This window comes from Bufo bufo, chromosome 2, assembly GCF_905171765.1.
Source record: "Bufo bufo chromosome 2, aBufBuf1.1, whole genome shotgun sequence".
NCBI classification, from domain to species: Eukaryota; Metazoa; Chordata; class Amphibia; order Anura; family Bufonidae; genus Bufo; species Bufo bufo.
Genome location: NC_053390.1, coordinates 446513491 through 446530110, shown reverse-complemented (window position 1 = coordinate 446530110; position 16620 = coordinate 446513491).

Below are 16620 nucleotides of genomic sequence, written 5' to 3'. Positions count from 1 at the left end.
GACACCGTTTTAATTTTCGCCTGAGGCAGCAGAAAGGCTAGGTGCACTCCTGTCAACAACCTATATCACTTTTCTTTGGGTGAAAATTACAAGTGACCCCCTCCCTCTTATATGCCTTGAATTATCAGACTCTTCTTACACAGTTGAGACTGCAGTGTGCCCTAATGAAGATACGATAAGCACCTGAAAGATCCTTTAGGCCTATTTTACACTTGCTTATTCAGTCCGGGAAACACGCTCCATGTAACAACTGTATTTCCTGTACTGAGCACTGCTCCTCTGATGTGAACTTGTTAGCTGCTGTATTGCAGAAAGACCTTTGTAACTCCTCTCTGTTACACTATGTCTTGATTAAACCCCGGTAGTCAAAAATCTATATACAGGGTGGGCCATTTATATGGATACACCTTAATAAAATGGGAATGATTGGTGATATTAACTTCCTGTTTGTGGCACATTAGTATATGTGAGGGGGGAAACTTTTCAAGATGGGTGGTGACCATGGCGGCCATTTTGAAGTTGGCCATTTTGAATCCAACTTTTGTTTTTTCAATAGGAAGAGGGTCATGTGACACATCAAACTTATTGGGAATTTCACACGAAAAACAATGGTGTGCTTGGATTTAACATAACTTTATTCTTTCATGAGTTATTTACAAGTTTCTCTTTGTTTACAGCCATTGACATGTCGCCGAGGTTAACACGTGGGGAGCGGATAGAAATTGTGTTGATGTCTGGTGAACCCAGTAACCGGGTCATTGCAGCAGATTTCAATGCAAGACACCCTACGAGACTACCCATCTCCCATGCTACAGTTAGCAAACTGCTTGCTAAGTTTCGTGAAACTGGTTCATTGTTGGATTTGCCAAAATGTGGTCGCATGAAATCTGTCTCTAATGAAGAAACATCAGTGGCTGTCCTCGCTTCATTCAGCAAGAGCCCACAGCGTAGCACTCGCCGCATGTCACTGGAGAGTGGCATTAGTCGAACATCCCTTTGGGCGGATATTACTACTCACAAATGCAACCCTTACAAACTCCAGCTACTGCAGCATCTCAACGAGGATGACCCGATCGGCGCACTGATTTGCAGAAAGGGCACAAAACAAAAATTGGAACAGTACCCTCAGTTTACGCGAAGATTTTGTTCAGTGATGAGCAAACTTTTATGTGAATGTATGATGGCTATTGGTGTGGTATATGGGGTACAAAGATAGTGGGGCCATTCTTCATCAATGGAAAACCTCAAGGCCACTGGATATGCGAAATTGCTACATGATGATGTGTTTCCCTTTTTATGCACTGAAGCTGGCACGTTCCCTGAGTTTTTCCAGCAAGATGGTGCACCACCACATTATGGGTGTCAGGTCCGAGCATTCCTAGATGAACAGTTTCCTGGAAAGTGGATTGGTCGTCGTGGGCCAGTTGAATGGCCGCCAAGGTCTCCTGATCTGACCCCCTTAGACTTTTATCTTTGGGGTCACCTGAAGGCAATTGTCTATGCTGTGAAGATACGAGATGTGCAGCACCTGAAACTACGGATACTGGAAGCCTGTGCTAGCATTTCTCCTGCGGTGTTGCTATCAGTGTGTGAAGAGTGGGAGAAGAGGGTTGCATTGACAATTCAACACAATGGGCAGCACATTGAACACATTTTATAAGTGGTCAGAAACTTGTCAATAACTCATGAAAGAATAAAGTTACGTTAAAACCAAGCACACCATTGTTTTTCTTGTGAAATTCCCAATAAGTTTGATGTGTCACATGACCCTCTTCCTATTGAAAAAACAAAAGTTGGATTCAAAATGTCCGACTTCAAAATGGCCGCCATGGTCACCACCCATCTTGAAAAGTTTCCCCCCTCACATATACTAATGTGCCACAAACAGGAAGTTAATATCACCAACCATTCCCATTTTATTAAGGTGTATCCATATAAATGGCCCACCCTGTACAGTCCCTGACAAAAGTCTTGTCGCTTGTGTACAAATTGACCTGAAGTGCCGCTAAAATATATTTCTAGTCAAGATTTTGTTACAAGAAATGGGTCATTTTAATCCCAACAGCTTTTGTAATAATGTTTCAGTGCAAAACGAAACTGACAAAAAGTATTCTAATATTCACAGCTTGGTAAAGCCCATTGAGTCAATTTTTGCCAAGACATAAGTGTTGTCGCCTTGTCATATGAGCTTCACCTGTGGACTAATAATGGATCAATTAGGTCTCAGGTGTGTATAAAAAGAACCCCAGACACTAGACCTTCACATCAAACTGCAACTAGACCTCTGCAAAAATGCCTAAGATTCACCCAGAGACTAAAGTGTTGATTATCAAGAGGCTGAAGTCCAGATCCACTGCTGATGTGGCAGACACCTTCAATGTGTCTCAGCGTCAAGTTCAGAGGATAAAAAAAAAGATTTGAAGAGACTGGAGACGTTTTGGACAAGGCCAGGTCAGGCCGACCCCCCGCAAGACAATTGCTCGAGAGGATCGTTTGTTGGCTCGAAAATCCAAGGCCAGCCCATTTTCCACTGCACGCAGAGCTCCACGAGACCTGGTCACCTGAAGTCCTCTGTGTCAACCAGAACAGTTTGTCGGATTCTGTCTCGAAAATGGCCTCCATGGTCGAATCAGTGCCCATAAGCCAGCACTAAACAAAAGACAATTGAAAAAACCGTGTGGCATTTGCCAAGTGCCACAGCCTGCTAAAAGGATGCGATGCTGGAAAAGTGGCAGAAGGTGGATTTTTCAGATGAATCTTCTATTGAATTACACCACAGTCGCCGCAAATATTGCAGGAGACCTACTGGAACCCGCATGGAGCCGAGATTTACCCAGAAACAGTGAAGTTTGGTGGAGGCAAAATCATGGTCTGGGGTTACATCCAGTATAGGGGTGTGCGAGGGATCTGAAGAGTGGAAGGCAACTCATAGTCTAAAATACCAAGAAATCTTAGCTACCTCTTATATTCCCAACCATAAAAAAGGCCAAATTCTGCAGCAGGATGGTGCTCCATCGCATACTTCCATCTCCACATCAAAGTTCCTTAAGGCGAAGAAGATCAAGATGCTCCAAGATTGGCCAGCCCAGTCACCAGACATGAACATCATTGAGCATATGTGGTGTAGGATGAAAGAGAAAGCATGGAAGACGAAACCAAAGAATATTGATGAACTCTGGGAGGCATGCAAGACTGTTTTCTTGCTATTCCTGATGACCTTCATCAATAAATTGTATGAATCCTTGCCAAACCGCATGGATGCTGTCCTTCAATCTCATGGAAGTCATGCAAGATATTAAATTTGGATCTCACAGCACCACTACTTAATTTGCTGACATATTTTTGGTTTGCAGTAAAGTTGTTCAATTTCTGTATAGGCGACAAAACTTTGTCTTGCCAAAATTTTGACCTTTCTGTTTTGATTAAATGATAAATCTTTTTTCAGTGGAACTAATTTATTTCAGTGCATTAAACATCATTTGGGAGGGCTTTAGCTTTTCATAAGAGCTATTTCTAACACCAATTGATTAATTAAAAGTCAGGTTAATAGCAGGAGTTTCTACAAAATAGAGAAGCGACAAGACTTTTGTCAGGGACTGTATATAAAACGATCACTCAAAAACGCAACCATCGATTTCAGCAAAAATTGGTATACAGGGGCGTGGCGTAACCGGGCATGTAACAGGACGAGTGCTCGCTCGGCTCCGTCCTGCACTCTGCAGTTCATCCTGAAAACCCCGCTTCAGAATCTCATTAAAAGCACCCACAGTGTACCCAGAGCCGACCTACCTACCTCCAGTGCCGCTCGTGATCCGACCGGTGAAAATGTCCAAGAGGAGAGAGGGGAAAGCGGCCGACCACGAGCTCCAAGATGGCGCCGGCAGTGAAACCCCATGCCGCACAGACTGCCCGGCTGACCTGCACAGGGAGACTGCAGCTAAGCTGGGTAAGTTTGCCCGCTCTGCTGCCCAACTAACCGCTAAAGGGGCAAGGGAAAGACATCCTCCCTCCAGGGATCTGCCGATCAGGCTGCTGAGGAGGAGGGAGAAGGGGAAGCTGCTGCATGGCCAGAAGAAAGCTCTGCTGTCCCTGAAGCTGCACAAGCCAGCGATCCCTCAGCACAGCTCACTGACACAGAAGATATACTGGCTGAACCAACTCTTAACCCCTTAAGGACACATGACGTACCGGTACGGCATGTTTCCCGAGTCCTTAAGGACACATGACGTACCGGTACGTCATGTGTTGTTCCGATCACCGCCGCCCGGCGGGAGGTGATCAGAACAAGGTGCCTGCTCAAATCATTGAGCAGGCACCTTGGCTAAATGCGCGGGGGGGTCCCGTGACCCCCCGTGTCGGCGATCGCAGCAAACCGCAGGTCAATTCAGACCTGCGGTTTGCTGCGCTTTCTGCAGTTCGCGGGGATCAGAAACTTTAATATGCCGAAAGTATAGATTTTTCACCCCCCCGCACCCCTGAATGATTTTATGCCGGCGGGTGGTGCAGGGCGGGGTTGCAGGCGGTGCGGGAGGCGGGCGGTGCGGCAGGCGGGATCGCGATCCCCCGCCCGCCTGCTCTTGAATATTCATTGGCGTCCAGTGGGTATACCAGAGTGTCAGCACATTGCTGACACTCTGGTATAAACGGCTGACATCTGTGCTGTGATGTCAGCCGTTTAACCCTTTCCATACCGCGATCCGTACGGACCGCTCTATGGAAAAGGTTAACAGTCAAGGGGGCTCCCTCCCTCTCCGATCGGGTGGCTGCTGTGCCTTTGCAGCCCCCAGACAGGATGGGGTCACAGAGGGAGGGAGCCCCCCTCCTTCCCCTTCCCTGTCTGCTCAGTTGTGGCCACAACTGAGCAGACGGGGAAGGTTCCCATGGCAACAGGACGCCTTCTCAGGCATCCTGCTGTCCATGGTGCTGCTGAACAGATCTGTGCTAAAGGCATAGATCTGTTCAGACAAAGTGTAAGTAAAATACAGTACAATACACTATATAGTGTACTGTACTGTATTATACAGACATCAGACCCACTGGATCTTCAAGAACCAAGTGGGTCTGGGTCAAAAAATTTTTTTGAAAAAAAGTGAAAAAAGTCAAGATAAAAAAAAAAACATTTATCACTGAATAAAAATGTAAAAAATAAAACACACTACACATATTAGGTATCGCCGCGTCCGTAACGACCTGATCTATAAAACGGTCATGTTACTTTCCCCGCACGGTAAACGCCATAAAAATAAAAAAATTAAAACTATGAGGAAATTGAAATTTTGCCCACCTTACTTCCCAAAAAAGGTAATAAAGGTGATCAAAAAAGTCACATGTACTCCAAAATAGTACCAATCAAACCGTCATCTCATCCCACAAAAATCATACCCTACCCAAGATAATCGCCCAAAAACTGAAAAAAACTATGGCTCTTAGACTATGGAAACACAAAATAAAAAAAAAGTATACACATTAGGTATCGCCGCGTCCATATCGACCGGCTCTATAAAAATATCACATGACCTAACCCCTCAGGAGACCACCGTAAAAAAAATAAAAAAAAGGGTAAAAATGCAATTTTTTGTCATCTTACGTCACAAAAAGTGTAATAGCAAGCGATCAAAAAGTTATATGCACCCCAAAATAATGCCAATCAAACCGTCATCTCATCCCACAAAAAATGAGACCCTACTTAAGATAATCGCCCAAAAACTGAAAAAACTATGGCTTTCAGACTATGGAGACACTAAAACATGATTTTTTTTGTTTCAAAAATGAAATCATTGTGTAAAACTTACATAAATAAAAAAATTGTATACATATTAGGTATCGCCGCGTCCGTGACAACCTGCTCTATAAAAATACCACATGATCTAACCTGTCAGATGAATGTTATAAATAACAAAAAAAAACGGTGCCAAAAAAGCTATTTCTTGTTACCTTGCCTCACAAAAAGTGTAATATAGAGCAACCAAAAATCATATGTACCCTAAACTAGTACCAACAAAACTGCCACCCTATCCTGTAGTTTCTAAAATGGGGTCACTTTTTTGGAGTTTATACTCTAGGGGTGGCTTCAAATGGGACATGGTGTCCAAAAAAACCAGTCCAGCAAAATCTGCCTGCCAAAAACCGTATGGCATTCCTTTCCTTCTGCGCCCTGCTGTGTGCCTGTACAGCAGTTTACGACCACATATGGGGTGTTTCTGTAAACTACAGAATCAGGGCCATAAATGAGTTTTGTTTGGCTGTTAACCCTTACTTTGTAACTGGAAAAAAAATATTAAAATGGAAAATCTGCCAAAAAAGTGAAATTTTGAAATTGTATCTCTATTTTCCATTAAATCTTGTGCAACACCTAAAGGGTTAACAAAGTTTGTAAAATCAGCTTTGAATACCTTGAGGGGTGTAGTTTCTTAAATGGGGTCACTTTTATGGAGTTTCTACTCTAGGGGTGCATCAGGGGAGCTTCAAATGGGACATGGTGTCAAAAAAACCAGTCCAGCAAAATCTGCCTTCCAAAAATCATACGGCGCACCTTTCCCTCTACGCCCTACTGTGTGCCCGTACAGTAGTTTACGGCCACATATGGGGTGTTTCTGCAAACTACAGAATTGGGGCAATAAATATATCATTTTGTTTGGCTGTTAACCCTTGCTTTGTTACTGGAAAAAATTGATTACAATGGAAAATTTGCCAAAAAATCTAAATTCTGAAATTTTATCACCATTTGACATTAACTCTTGTGGAACACCTAAAGGGTTAACGACGTTTGTAAAATCAGTTTTGAATACCTTGAGGGGTGTAGTTTCTACCATTTTTGGGTGGTTCATATTATGCAAGCCTCACAAAGTGACTTCAGACCTGAACTGGTCCCTAAAAAGTGGGTTTTTGAAAATTTCTGAAAAATTTCAAGATTTTCTTCTAAACTTCTAAGCCTTGTAACATCCCCCAAAAATAAAATATCATTCCCAAATTGATCAAAACATGAAGTAGACATATGGGGAATGTAAAGTAATAATTATTTTTGTAGGTATTACTATGTATTATAGAAGTAGAGAAATTGAAACTCGGAAATTTGCAATTTTTTAAAAAAGTTTGGTGAATTCTTTTGACTTCATTTTACCAGTGTCATGAAGTACAATATGTGACGAAAAAACTTTCTCAGAATGGCCTGGATAAGTCAAAGTGTTTTAAAGTTATCACCGCTTACAGTGACACTGGTTTCACGGAACCATGAACCAGACGTACAACAAGAGATAAGAGAAAATAAGAAGGCTTTATTGAAAATAAAGCTGTAACGCAAAAGTCCAAACGGATGGTGAAACCGAGCAGAGTCTTTGCGAAGCCAGAGGTCAGGAACCAGAAGGGTAGTCAGACGAAGCCAGGATCAGGAACCAGCAGGGTAGTCAGACGAAGCCAGGATCAGGAACCAGCAGGGTAGTCAGACGAAGCCAGGATCAGGAACCAGAAGCAGCAGCAGTCTTAGAAGCATGTGAACACAAGAGGACCAAGCAAGGAACTGAAGCCACAGACCTCCTATATATATGAGCTAGGCATCCAGCTCCTCCCAGTGGGAAGGAGGAGCCGCAGGGTGGAAGGCTACAAGAAACCCAGAAACCAAGATGGCCGCCAGCACATGTCAAACGAAGGAGAACAGCAAGAAGGTAAGACCATGACAGTACCTCCCCCTCAAGGGCCCCTCCTCCGCGGAGCACAAAACGGTTTCTGAGGGAAGCGTGCGTGGAAGGCTCGGAGCAAGGCAGGAGCATGGACATCTGCGGAGGGAACCCAGGAACGCTCCTCTGGACCATAACCACCCAATGGACCAAAAACTGCAACCGACCGCGGACCAGGCGTGAGTCCAGGATATTGCTCACCTCATATTCCTCACGATTGCCCACTTGGAGCGGACGAGGCCGAGGAACCGAGGAAGTGAAACGATTACACACCAGTGGCTTCAACAGGGAGACATGAAACACGTTGGAGATCCGCATGCCAGGAGGAAGCGCAAGGGCATAGGCTACCGGGTTTACCCTGCGAAGCACTCGGAAGGGACCAACAAAGCGAGGCGCCAGCTTGGGAGTGGGCACTCGAAGGTTGAGGTTGCGGGTGGACAACCATACACGGTCTCCGACCTGGTAGGAAGGAGCAGGCGCTCGTCTGCGATCAGCCTGGAGTCTCTGGCGCTGCGCAGAGACCTCAAGGGACTTCTGGATCTGTACCCAAGAAGCACGTAGGACGGAAAGGTGATCCTCCACAGTCGGAATATCCTGGGGAGAGAATACCTCCGGTAACACGGCAGGTTGGAACCCATAATTGGCCATGAAGGGAGACGTCCCAGAGGAAGAGTTCACTGCCGTGTTCCTGGCAAACTCAGCCCAAGGCAGGAGGTCAACCCAATTGTCTTGGTGATCGGAGACATAGCAACGAAGGAATTGCTCCAAGGCCTGATTGGATCGTTCTGCGGCCCCATTGGACTGAGGGTGGTAGGCCGAGGAGAAGGAGAGATGAATCCCCAACTGGGAGCAAAAGGCGCGCCAGAACCTGGACACAAACTGACTCCCCCGATCCGACACAATCTCCTTGGGCAAACCGTGCAACCGGAAGACCTCCCTGGCAAAAATCGTGGCCAACTCTTGTGCAGAGGGTAACTTCTTGAGAGGAACACAGTGGCACATCTTGGAAAACCGATCCACAATCATGAGAATGACCGTATGGCCTCGGGATGCAGGGAGGTCCACAATGAAATCCATCCCCAGGTGTGACCATGGGCGCTCCCCGGTGGCTATGGGTTGCAGAAGGCCCAACGGAAGGTGCCGAGGGGACTTACTCTGGGCACAAACGGAGCATGCCGCTACATATGCGGCGATGTCGGAACGTAGGGAAGGCCACCAGAACAGACGTGAAACAGCCCAGGACAGCTGATTCTTTCCAGGATGCCCCGCGGTCTTGGAGTTATGGTAGGTTCGCAACAACCGAGTGCGCAACTCCTCAGGCACAAAACATCTGCCGTTGGGTCTCCCAGAGGGAGCACCAGATTGAGCCGCCAAAATCTGCTCACCCAGGGGAGAGGTCAGGCTAGTGCGAATGGCGGCCAGGATCTGATTCGGAGGTATGACCGAAGTCGGAATCGACTCCTCCCTGGACAGCTCGGAGTACTGCCGTGATAAGGCATCCGCCCTGATGTTCTTGGAACCGGGTAGGTAGGAGACCACGTAATTAAAACGTGACAAGAACAGAGCCCATCTGGCCTGACGTGGTGTCAATCTCTTGGCCTCAGAAAGGTAGGTCAGATTCTTGTGGTCCGTCAGGATGAGAACCGGAACCACCGAACCCTCGAGCAAGTGCCTCCATTCTTTAAGGGCCTGCACGATGGCCAATAACTCCCTGTCACCAATCTGATAGTTGCACTCCGCGGAAGACAGTTTCCGGGAGTAAAACCCACAAGGAAGCAGAGGACCCTCTGGTGTTCTACGCTGAGACAGAAGGGCGCCTACTCCCGTCTCAGACGCGTCCACCTCGAGGACAAAGGGCAACCCAGGGTTGGGATGCGACAGAATCGGAGCCGACACAAAGGCGGACTTTAGGGCCTCAAAAGCTCGGATGGCCTCGAGCGGCCAGACCTGGGAATTACTGCCCTTCCTGGTCAGATCCGTGAGAGGCTTGGCCAGCATGGAAAAGTCCCTGATGAACTTCCGATAATAATTGGTGAAGCCCAAAAAGCGCTGCAGGGAACGAAGACCACTGGGCTGGGGCCACTGTAAGACAGCCGAAACCTTCTCAGGATCCATGGAGAACCCCTCAGCGGAAATGATGTAACCTAAGAAGGTTACCTGGGATCGGTGAAATTCGCATTTCTCAAGCTTACCGAACAGCTTGTTCTCTCGTAACCGTTGCAACACTCGTCTGACATCCAGAATGTGGGCCTCCATGGATTCAGAATATACCAAGATGTCATCCAAATAGACCACCACACACTGCTGCAACAGGTCACGGAAAACATCGTTGATGAATTCCTGAAAGACTGCGGGCGCATTGCACAACCCAAAGGGCATAACCAAGGATTCATAATGACCGGTCCTGGTGTTAAACGCGGTCTTCCACTCATCGCCCGCCTTGATCCTTACCAGGTTATATGCCGCCCTCAGGTCGAGTTTGGTAAAGACCGTGGCCCCTTTAAGGCGATCGAACAGCTCGGAAATCAAGGGTATCGGGTAAGCGTTCTTGATCGTGATGCGATTGAGACCCCTGTAATCGATGCAAGGCCTCAACTCACCGCCCTTCTTTTTCACAAAGAAAAATCCAGCCCCTGCCGGGGACGAAGATTTGCGAATGTGTCCGCGTGAAAGCGCCTCCCTCACGTACTCCTCCATGGCCTCATTCTCCGCTACCGACAGTGGATAGACTTTGCCACGAGGAGGAACGGCACCAGATTGTAACTCTATGGCACAATCGTATGGGCGGTGCGGAGGTAGGGCAACCGCGCGCACCTTATCGAATACATCCCGGTACTCCTCGTATTCAGGAGGCAACAGAGAGTCCGAGGAAGTACACAGCAACTTGACAGACCCATGGATGCAACTAGCCCCACACTGCGGTGACCACGAGAGGATCTCGACCGATCTCCAATCGAAAGTCGGATTATGCTTCTGGAGCCAGGGGTACCCCAAGACCACCGAGTAGTGTGGAGACGAAATAACCTGGAGGCAGACCGACTCTCTGTGAACGGCACCAATGGCTATCCCCACTGGAAGGGTCTCATGAGTCACGTGTGGCGGCAGAAGGGGTCTGCCGTCTATCGCCTCAAGAGCCAGTGGGGAACCTCGAGCCTGCAGAGGAATGGAATTGGCGGCAGCGAACACACTATCAATGAACAAACCACCAGCACCAGAGTCCACCAACGCCTGGGTCGTCACCGAGCCCCCGACCCAGGAGAGGACAACAGTGATCAGTGGTTTGTCAACACGGGAAACCGGGGACGAGGAGACTCCACCCAAGATCTGCCCCCGACAGGATCTCAGGTACGAGTGTTTTCCCGGACGGTTCGGACATGCCAACCGAAAATGCCCACCGAGACCACAGTACATGCATCGGCCCTCGCGTCTCCGGAGTGCCCTCTCCCCCTCGGACAGGCGAGCAAACCCAGCTGCATGGTTCACCCCCAGACAAGTCATCCCCAGGAGGCGTGGGAGGAGAGGGAGGCACGGGTGGGACAGCAAACGTAGGCACCAATCTGTTAGAAGACCTCCGCAGGTTCTCCTTAAAGGAAGGTCTCTCCCTGAGTCTGGTGTCAATCAAAATCAGGAAAGAAATAAGAGACTCGAGCTCAACTGGTAGGTCCTTAGCTGCAACCTCATCCTTCAAGGCATCCGAGAGACCATGAGAGAAAGCAGCGACCAGAGCCTCATTATTCCAGCCCACCTCTGCTGCCAGGGTACGAAACTCAATGGCGTATTCAGCTACGGATCGTGAACCCTGTCTGATGGACATAAGGAGCTTCGCAGCAGAGGCAGCACGAGCCGGCACATCGAATACCTTCCGAAGAGAAGCAACAAAACCGGAAAACTCGGCAACCACCGGATTGTTGTTCTCCCATAAAGGGCTGGCCCAGGCCAAGGCCTTGTCCGAGAGCAGCGAGATCAAGAAGCCCACCTTTGATCTCTCAGTGGGAAAGGCATGTGGCAGCAACTCGAAATAAATGCCCACCTGGTTAAGGAAACCTCGGCACTGAGTTGGCTCTCCCCCAAAGCGCTGTGGAAGAGGGGCAGAACCGGTCATACCCCGAAACACCGCAGGCGCAACAACAGGTGTCGGGGTAGACTCTGGCGCAACAACCGGAGCGGCAGTAGGAGCGAGCCCAGGAGCGACAACCGACCCATCGGCAACGGGAGCGAAATGAGCCGTGCGTTCAAGCAGGGTTTGCAACGCCACAGCGAACCGACCCAACAGGTGATCCTGCTGATCAAGTCTGGCAACCAGCGTGGGTAGCGAGGATGGCCCTGTACCGTCAGAATTCATGGCTTGGTCCTAATGTCACGGAACCATGAACCAGACGTACAACAAGAGATAAGAGAAAATAAGAAGGCTTTATTGAAAATAAAGCTGTAACGCAAAAGTCCAAACGGATGGTGAAACCGAGCAGAGTCTTTGCGAAGCCAGAGGTCAGGAACCAGAAGGGTAGTCAGACGAAGCCAGGATCAGGAACCAGCAGGGTAGTCAGACGAAGCCAGGATCAGGAACCAGCAGGGTAGTCAGACGAAGCCAGGATCAGGAACCAGAAGCAGCAGCAGTCTTAGAAGCATGTGAACACAAGAGGACCAAGCAAGGAACTGAAGCCACAGACCTCCTATATATATGAGCTAGGCATCCAGCTCCTCCCAGTGGGAAGGAGGAGCCGCAGGGTGGAAGGCTACAAGAAACCCAGAAACCAAGATGGCCGCCAGCACATGTCAAACGAAGGAGAACAGCAAGAAGGTAAGACCATGACAACTGGTCAGATTTGCAAAAACCTGAAGGGGTTAAAGACGTCCTACACGCTATCACTAAGTGTGGTAAATCGCTGCATAGGAGCCATTAAAGAAGACATAACTATAGTCCGCCACGATCTGCGAAAACTTGCGGACCGAACGACCGACCTGGAAAACCGTGTGGACGATATGGAGGAGTCTATTCATCCTCTTAAACGTGATGTCGCTGAATGTACCAGGCGGATGGATGTGTTGGCAGCTAAGGCTACTTTCACACTTGCGTTCGAAGCGGATCCGTCTGGTGTCTGCACAGACGGATCCGCTCCTATAATGCAAACGATGGTATCCGTTCAGAATGGATCCGTCTGCATTATATTTCACAAAAAAAATCTAAGTGTGAAAGTTAGTCAGATGGATCCGTCCAGACTTTGCATTGAAAGTCAATGGGAGACGGATCCGTTTGAAAATTGCACCATATTGTGTCAACTTCAAACGGATCTGTCCCCATTGACTTACATTGTAAGTCTGGACGGATGCGTTTGCCTCCGCACGGCCAGGCGGATACCCGAACGCTGCAAGCTGCGTTCGTGTGTCCGCCTGCTGAGCGGAACGGAGGCCAAGCGGAGCCAGACTGAGGCATTCTGAACGGATCCGCATCCACTCAGAATGCATTGGGGCTGTACGGATGCGTTCGGGGCCGCTTGTGAGAGCCTTCAAACGGAGCTCACAGGCGGAACCCCGAACGCAAGTATGAAAGTAGCCTAAACAAAATGACTTAGAGAACCGGTCACGCCGAAACAATGTGCGTCTGGTGGGTATACCGGAAAAAGCAGAAGGTACTAATCCCACAGAGTTCTTTGAATCCTGGCTGAAAAAACAATTCGGGCCAAGCAATCTGACTCCTCTGTTCGCTGTGGAAAGGGCCCACAGGGTGCCTACTCGTCCATTACTACCGGGTGCACCCCCCAGACCGGTGATTATGAGGATTCTACACTACAGGGATAGAGACATTATTCTCCGAAGAGCCAGAGAGCTGCCAGACATGTCTATTGATGGCCGCAGGGTGTCTCTGTTCCCTGATTATTCCATTGAAGTCCAAAAAAGGAGAGTGAAGTTCCTTGATGTAAAGAGGCGACTCTCGGACCACTCTCCGGTTCTGGCGATCGCTGACTTTCAGCCTACCAGAATACGGAGAAACATGGTCTGGAAATTCAATCCGCACTGGGTGAATGTGTTACCGGATCTGGGGGGCATAGGTGAAAAACTGAAGGAATATTTTGACCTTAATCTCCCGTCAGCATCTAAACTTGTGGTGTGGGATGCCATGAAAGCATATTTACGGGTGCTGTTAATAGTGGATATTAATGCTAAAAAAAACAAAACCAAATTGACGATACAAAAATTGACCACCACGGTGGGTCTCTTGGAGGCAGCACATGTTGCTGCTGCAACGGCAGACACTGAGACAAGGTGGAAAGAGGCACAGGAAAAATTAAATGACAAATTATTGCAAAATGCAAAGAATAAACGCTTTTTCCAAAAGCAGTCCTATTATAAGGAGGGAGAAAAGGCGGGGAGGTTATTGGCTTTAATTTCTAGAGCTCAGCAGCAGTCATCATATATAGCGGCGCTCAGGGATCCAGACGGAGTAATAAGAGATGATCCTGACTCAATAGCCCATATTATGCAGTCCTTTTACTCCTCGCTATATGAGTCCAAGACGACAGCTTCGGAGGAGGAGATTCTTTTTTTTTTACAGCAGTTACCGCTGCGTACCCTTTCGGGGGAACACAAAGATATGTTAGATGCCCCAGTAACTCTTGAGGAGTTGGAGGAGGCTCTAGGGTCCATGTCTAGTAATAAGGCGCCAGGGAGAGACAGCCTACCCGCTGAACTGTATAAACAATATGCATCCATACTTTTGCCGAGGTTACTGGAGGTTTGCAAAGAGGCGAAAGAAGCGGGACGCTTGCCTGCCTCGATGAATGAAGCTATAATTGTGCTCATTCCGAAGCCTGGTAAAGATGATAAAGAAGCAGATTCTTATAGACCAATCTCGCTCCTGCAGACGGACATTAAACGCCATGGGTCTCAAGATCGTATCCTCCTTTAAGTACTTGGGCGTTCAAATAACCTCTGATATAAGGGATTATGAAAGTCTAAACTTAACTCCTTTGCTAGATAGGTTCAAAGATAAAGTAAATGCATTGGTTAAACTGCCGCTTTCCATGATAGGGAGGACCAACCTTAAAAATGTTATAATTAAAATTATATTGATGCCCCAGTTACTATACCTTCTTCACAATGCACCCTGCTGGATCCCGCTGTGCTTTTTCTATAAAGTAAATGCCCTGTTTAGGGACTTAATTTGGAAAAAGGGTATCCCTCGTATTAAACTTACAACTTTGCAACGACCCAAAACGAACGGGGACCTGGCCTTACCAGACCCATGGCTATACTATTTAGCGAGCCAGCTACAACACATAAAGGGCTGGGTGGATATAGAGAAGATAAACACGGCAGGAAAGATAGTGGGATATCTTCTGGGACGGCTCTGCTTGTTGTCTGCGCTGGAGGATGGCACCTTTCACACTAAAGGGAGTCAATACGGTGTCTTACGCACCATTCACAAGGTGTGGTGGAAGGCCAGAAGCATAACAAAGGTTTCTGGTTACACGATGTATACCCCGATATGGCCTAATTTCATGTACAAGGAGTTAGACAAAATTACAGAACTACGGGTATGGAACCCACATAATCTTAATAGGATGGCTCAGCTGTACTCGGAGGGTACATTGAAAGAATACACTGACACTCAATTACAGCAAGAATTCAATATCCCTAAAAAAATCGTTTATCTGTATCTGCAACTTAGACACGCTATAAAGGCACAGGATGCATCTGAAAAAATTGCCCCTGCACCAAAACATAGTATCATAGATCTTACAGCGACGAGTGGTACCACTAACGGGGTAATATCACTTCATTACAGTGTACTTCTTGATATGCAACTCAAGGAAACACCCCTACAATTGTATGACAAGTGGAAAACCGACATATCGGCCCTAACTGAGGAACAGTGGGAAGGAGTGTTGGGAGATTGCCCGCTGTTTGCTGTTAGTGAAGCGCATAGAGTCTCACAACTGTACCTACTACACAGGGTATACAGAACGCCAGTGGTCCTTAAAAAAATGGGATATAGGGATAATGACCTTTGCCCAAGGTGCGATATGTCCAATGCGGACTTAATTCATCTCATGTGGAACTGTCCGAGGCTGAGACGGTATTGGACAGAGGTCATAGAACTAATAAACACAGTCTTTAATGGAAGCCTAGATGTTGCACCCTTATCGTGTATACTAGGATATTTTAAGGTTTTGCCGGGTATGACAAAAAAGAAGTTGGCTATTGGGCGGATCCTATATCAAGCTAGGAAAAACATTGCGTTCCACTGGATAGACAAAGCACCACCGACGATACATGAACTGGTGGCTAGAGTACACAATTTGGTTCAAATGGAGAAGTATGTTTATCACAAGAGAGGCTCCATTGAAAAATTTTGGTTTGGTTTGGTTTTCCTGGATGCAGCATTACAGAGATATATATGGCCCTTAGGATAAGACACAAGGTGATGTTCTACTATGGATATTGAGTTTATGAGACATGTATATGGGATGTGTGTAAATATATATTGGGTACATTATGCGTATGATCGTGCATGTTGATCTACTGCCGGACTCACGGCTAGATGCATGGACTTTGGACTCTATTGGTTACAGGACTATGGGAAGGGGGGGTGGAGGGATGGGAGGTGGGAGGAGGGGGCTTTCGGGGGTTTATTGTTGTTCTTTACATGTTATTAAAAAAGACAAATAAAAATATCTGATAAAAAAAAATATTGGTATACACATCCCTTGCTATCTGGAAAGAAATCTTGTTGGGGTCACAGCTCTCTAAGATGCACCATTCAAGAGATATTCCCAAAAAATGACCTGCATTAGCCAATACAAGCCTGCAAGTCTTTCTCTTCATATCCCATATGCCATACAGACAATCACATGCCCCTTATCAGCCAATAGAAGCTCGCAGGCCCTTAGTCTCCACATACACACAGTTTTACTCCAGGTTTCCATAACAACCCAGCCATTTTTCTTCA